We start from the raw sequence: 5,791 nt of genomic DNA on the forward strand, positions 1-5,791 counted from the left end.
GCTCCTCCTCGGCTCGCGGTCCTCCTCCGACCCCTCCTTCCACCCACCAAAGTGGATGCGCTCCCCCGCGCCCAGCAGCAGAGGCCACCTCTCCCAGAAATGCGTGCGTCCGACCCCCTCCTCCCGGGCCCGAAGAGCCGGCGCCCCCGCCCTGTAGGTAGGTGGGTGAGGCGGGGTCCAGTCCCCGCGGCGGCCGTGACTGCTGCTGCCGCCGCGGGGGAGAGGCCGGGGGTAGCGGCCGGGACCGCCAAACTTGCCGCCCGCCGGGGCTCGCTGAAGCTCTCGAAGGTGTGCTAATGGCGCTGGGCGCAGCCACTGTTAACCTGCAAACCTCTTCTTGGGCTCGGAGGCCGAGAGGGGGCGAGGGAGAGCTTGACCCTTCCCCGCCCACCCCCTGGGGGCCCGTGGGGTGCGGGCTGGGGCGGCGGTGGGGAGGACAGGCTGCCTTGTGGCTGATTTGGGGAGAGAAGACCGTTGGATTCGTAGCAGCTCAGGTAGGAGTATGTCGCTGCATTTTTTCCGCCTGGATTAGCAGATGCGTTCTTCCTGTCTTTTTAGCCAAAACATGTAGACAGGCAAAGCGTTTTATTTTAGCGACATAAGGAAGTCACTGGATTTTTGTGAATTTCAGACCTGACTGGGTGGTATAGAACATTTGTGGCGCAACCCCTTACCGTCAACCTTGTAGGGCCGCTTTAGAGAAGGTCCTTCTAGAAGTCAAGTGATTGAGGAAAGAGGAGGCTGTGGTGTCCTTGTGCAGCCTACTTAGGAGCCTCCTTTTTACGCGAAGGGATGTGTTTAGAGGCAAGTTTAATACAGGTGTCGCGAGTGGAGATTCTGCTGGAAGGATGCACCGGGTCAGCCAGCAGAGGCAGCCTTGTGCTCAGCCTAACTTCCAACTCGTTGTGTGGTTTGTGTTTCTGAGAAACTGGTTATGAATTCTTTTTTCTCCTGCAAGTGTAAAGTTCATACCTCAGAGCTTTTGGCAAGATTATCCCATCCCAGGCTATCATTTTCTATTTTTATGTTAAGCGATAAGGTTTTATAGTTTTGGAAAATGGATCACTGCAAGCTCCAATTTTATATTAACGTATTTAGAGATTTGGAGAAATGAATCGGTATAAACTCCAAGAGGACAGAATCCTCGTTTTTTTCAATCCTGTAATCCCCTGCGTCTGATGCATAATAGGTGCTCATTAATTATTTGGTGAGTGAATGGACAGTCTTTCAAGCTATATCTAAAAACGACAATTTAGAATTACGATGTATTCGTGCTGTGGCTGAGAAATTTAACTGGATTTAAAAATTGCTTCTTTGTATAAATAGGCAAACTTAGTAATTTTAGCATTAATACTTGAATTCTGGTATTTTTTAGGACTATATGCTATTCTTCCGTAATGTGTTATTAAATGAGGTAATTCTCCTCAACTCCTAAATTCATTTCCTAAGCTTGCAAATTTTCCAGTCTCACTGGCAATCAAACCTGTTTCCATTAAACTTTCACACGCAATTTAAAAAATACGATTCATGTTTTAAAGAAAATTCTGAGTTACTCCAGAGGGAGTAGTGATTTGGTTCATGTGACATATTAACTTGTTTTAGAATTGAATTGTTGTGGTTTGATCCAATTACAACGTATTTATTACAGGTGAAGGTAAAAATAAAAACATTTTGAAGTGTCTGTGATTCCTAAATGATACACAATATATGGCATAGAGACAAATTTTTAACTGTTCTCCTCAGTACATAAGTATATTAGTTTGCAAGTTTGATAACCAGGGTGGTAGTAAAATGTTATTTTGGAAAAAAAAAAAATCAAGGATAACTGCATCACATTTCATTTGCTTTAGTTTTGCACTTGTTTTTGTTTACCTGTCACATAAATTTTGAGTCAGTATTAACTTCTTTTCAATCTCTGCTTAACAAAATTATAAAGGAACGGTCCATTCACTTTCTTTTTTTCTTTTCCTCATTTTAATACATCTTCACCATCCTCACTACATATTACCCAAGGGACTCCCTTTCAAAAAATGTGGTAATCCATAATGTATTACTATTGCTTCTCTAACCTAGTCGGGTTTTTCCTGGATGGGTGGGGAATAACACTTTTATGTAAAAGATAGTAAGACTGGGGAACCAACAGTGGAAAGGCACTTATGAAAAAAGTCTAATTTGTTATGATTTACTAAAACAAAGCAAAAATTCCCCCATGCAATAAAGATAATTATATTTTACACATCTTAAATTTGTAATCAAGGGTATGGAGCAGTTAATTTACATTGTTAATTTACATTGGAGCAGTTAATTTACAGTGCTCACTTTACACTTTTCAGAAGAGCCCTTCCCTGTGATTACAATAAACTCTTCTTTACTTTGTTACTTATAAATATTTATTTGTTGATTTGATGATAGAAGTTGAGCGCTTAACAATGTGTTGCTAATCTGGGCCTTGCAATCACAGTCAAATACCAGCTGGTTCCTAGTCTCAGAATGGAAGATGCGTTTTTCTCTCGTGTGTCCTGCATCAAGTGTGCAGAGCCTTATGGAATTGGATAACTCATTTGTTGGGTCCTGCTTCATCAGCCCCCAGCACCCTGCATCCATATGTACCACTTTCATGTAATCCTAAAACCTGTATCTTCTTTTTTTTTTTTTTTTTGTCTTTTTTCGTGACCGGCAACGGATCGCAACCCTCAGTGTTGTGCCCGTACCGGACCGGGACCGGCCACGGGATCGCAACCGTCGGTGTTGCCCCCGCTCCTCTCTCAGCCAGTGAGCGGCCGGTCTGTATGTGGGATCCGAACCCTCGGCGGGAGCGCCGCCGGGCTTCCCAAGCGGCGCACTGTAGCAGTGCGCCACCGGGCCGGCCCTAAAACCTGTATCTTCTACTCTGTCGTTCTGTATCTTCCCCAACATTTTATTTTAGAAACTTCCATCCCTTTCTTGCTAAATGTCACTTACTGTCCTTTTAAAAATCCCAGCCTATAATTCTCTTTTTCTTTTTTTTCTTGTGTTTAAGTTCAATAAGATCCACTCAATTTACATATGCTAAAATCTAAATTATTATTGTTGGAGAAAGGGTATACAGAATTTATATAACCTTGAATTTTAAATATAGGGAATGTGTAGCTGAAGAATAATTGTGCACTGGTCTCCCCTCTACAGTGGTACAAAATACCTTTGTTTCTCCACATGCCAGAAAATATGAATTGTCTGTTTGTAAATTTGATCAGAAGCTTAACTGGGAGAAACGATGTTTACAAAGGGTTGGCTGAGCAAAGGCCAAGACATCCACCCATTCCTCTGCAATACTAGGTGTTAGACCAAGAGGCTAGCCAGATTTTCAGAAGCCACATACTTTGGTAATCTTGTTTTGCTTCCTTGACACCCCCCAGCCCCCCATTGTGCTCCCACTGAGTCTATTAATAAAGACAGTCAGAAGAAACCTACTATTGTGTTACTTTAAAGATCTGGTTAAGATCATGGTCCTGGTCTGGCCCGTGGCTCACTGGGAGAGTGTGGTGCTGATAACACCAAGGCCATGGATTCGGATCCTATATAGGGATGGCTGGTTTGCTCACTGGCTGAGCGTGGTGCTGACAACACCAAGCCAAGGGTTAAGATCCCCTTACCGGTCATCTTTAAAAAAAATAAAAATAAAAAAAATAAAAAAGATCGTGGTCCCTTCTACAGTTCCTGTATAAAGACCTGTGCAAGGAATTCCATTTATCTCAAGATGCCGAAGAAAAGCTTTACTTCCCCTGAACAATTAATGTGGTTGTCTTTTTTTTTTTTCAGTCATGCAAAACGAGAATCACATAAGTGATTATACTTCCCATTCTAATTTTGCAAATAGGAAATGAAGAGTCAAATTTGCAGCTCAATTTTAGTAACCATATAAGAACATATAACCTAATGTCAATATTCTAACTTTCTCTTGGGTCTTGAGCTTATATCCTTTGTTTTTCTTGATTCTGATTCTTTTCTAATTACATTTTCCCATTTTCTTGAATTGTGATATTTTAAGCTGACTCACATCCTTTGTGGAACACGGCAAAATATAAAACATAAAACCAAATAAATGAAAACATTGTAGAATTGATTTCTGAACACAGTATGTTTTTGATGAACAAGTTTGTTACATTAAATATGTTTTGAACAAATATTGTAAGTTTAGTATATTTGAGCTTATATATATATGTGTCAAATGGAAAACAATGTTACATAGTTTTGTAAAACTAAATTCCACTTATTTTTTTAACTATTAAATTTATGTCCATTCATCACTAATTTGAAGTTCATAAAGCCATTCAGTTTAAGTCACTTATTTTGACTACCTGTCTTAGATGCTATATTAGGGCTAAACAGGAGATTCTTTTTTTTTTTTCCCCAAAAGATGAAAGGACTCCTTCTCATCCCTGCCCCACAGTTGCCTGCTTCCCCTATCCGTAGGCCATTGTCCACAGGCAGCTGCTATTATCAGTTAATAGAGAATCTTCCAGTGACACTTTACGTTTATACAAGCAAATATGAACATAGAGCCTGCTCATTTTATCACGTAACCAGTACTCTCCTTCACTCATTTCCATTCGCACTGCCCTTGTTTGGCTCCTCAGATGCTTTGTATTTTTCATCTTGTTTTCTGCAGCTGGATGGTAAGGGGATCCAAACCCTTGACCTTGGCGTTACAACACCATGCTCTAACCAACTGAGTTAACCAGCCAGCCCAGATGCTTTGGACTGTTGTCTACATTCTGTCTTCTTCTACATTTCAGCCCGCCTTCTTCTAAACTTCCCTCTTCTAACCTTCTAAAGGATTCCCGTCATACACAGGAAGGAATCTGTATCTTAGCTTGATCTCTTGGTCCCTTAGGGATTTACCTCCTTTCCCTTTCCCCTCTCTGCCATGCATTTGGCTCACAATCATTCTTAACTTAGCCCCCGCTCTCCCATTTCAGGGACCCTTTAAAAAACTGATAAAAGTTCAAGGTGTCATCACTCAGCATTTGCCTACATGTCCTTGTTTGTGGACCCCTAAGTTGAGAATGTCTGTTTTAGTAATATAAAACCAATTGTCACTTCCTGCATGCACACAGCATATGATTTTTATTCACCATGCTGTTCTCTCTACTTGGAACACTCAATCATATTTGCAAGCCAAACTCAGTTCTGGTGTCATTTCCAGGGGCCTTTCTTAGTTGAGATTCCATAAACTCATGGAGCCTTCCACATGTAATTTAGTGTTCCAAGTAGGCTTCCCTACTGGGACTGGACATTTCTCGTAAGTAGCAAAATTGCCTTTCTAGTAAAAATTAACTATGATTTTTGGGTAGCATATAATATTGGTCAAAAAAACAAAACAAGCTTGAAGCTTATCTTTAACCGTTCCTCCCTTTTCTCCCCCCAACCCATCCTCACCCTCACCTCAGTGTAATACACATCCACATCATTTTTGTTTGTTTGTTTTGGTTTTGGTTTTTTTTAGCAGCCTTGGGTTGCTTTACTAATTCTCTCTCTAATATCATGTTAATACTCATTAAAAGTAGCTTTTATATGGCCGGCCCGGTGGCGCACTGCTACAGTGCGCTGCTTGGGAAGTGCAGTGGCGCTCCCGCCGAGGGTTCGGATCCCACATACAGACCGGTTCCCACTCACTGGCTGAGCGAGGGGCAGGCGCAGCACCGAGGGTTGCGATCCCGTTGCCGGTCCCGGTCTGGTACGGGCGCGACACTGAGGGTTGCGGTCCGTTGCCAGACACGAAAAAAGACAAAAAAAAAAAAAAAAAAAGTAG

The 5,791-nt window shown here is 42.0% G+C and overlaps 1 protein-coding gene across 6 annotated transcripts in view; it reads left to right on the plus strand.

Moving 5' to 3' along the window:
- The window catches only part of NCOA7 (nuclear receptor coactivator 7), a 127,362-nt gene that overhangs the window by 816 nt on the left and 120,755 nt on the right, over positions 1-5,791 (plus strand). For 3 of the 6 annotated variants that reach the window (XM_008572531.1, XM_008572535.1, XM_008572536.1), the window contains exon 1: positions 16-157. The exons of 1 other annotated variant lie outside the window; for it this stretch is intronic. The gene's annotated coding sequence lies outside the window, so the exon portion shown is untranslated. Of the gene's footprint in view, positions 1-15; positions 158-207; positions 289-444; positions 495-5,791 lie in introns of those variants that run through there. 2 more of the 6 variants (XM_008572533.1, XM_008572534.1) reach the window with 2 other exon arrangements.

This window comes from Galeopterus variegatus, unplaced genomic scaffold, assembly GCF_000696425.1.
Source record: "Galeopterus variegatus unplaced genomic scaffold, G_variegatus-3.0.2 Scaffold804, whole genome shotgun sequence".
In the NCBI taxonomy this organism is placed as follows: domain Eukaryota; kingdom Metazoa; phylum Chordata; class Mammalia; order Dermoptera; family Cynocephalidae; genus Galeopterus; species Galeopterus variegatus.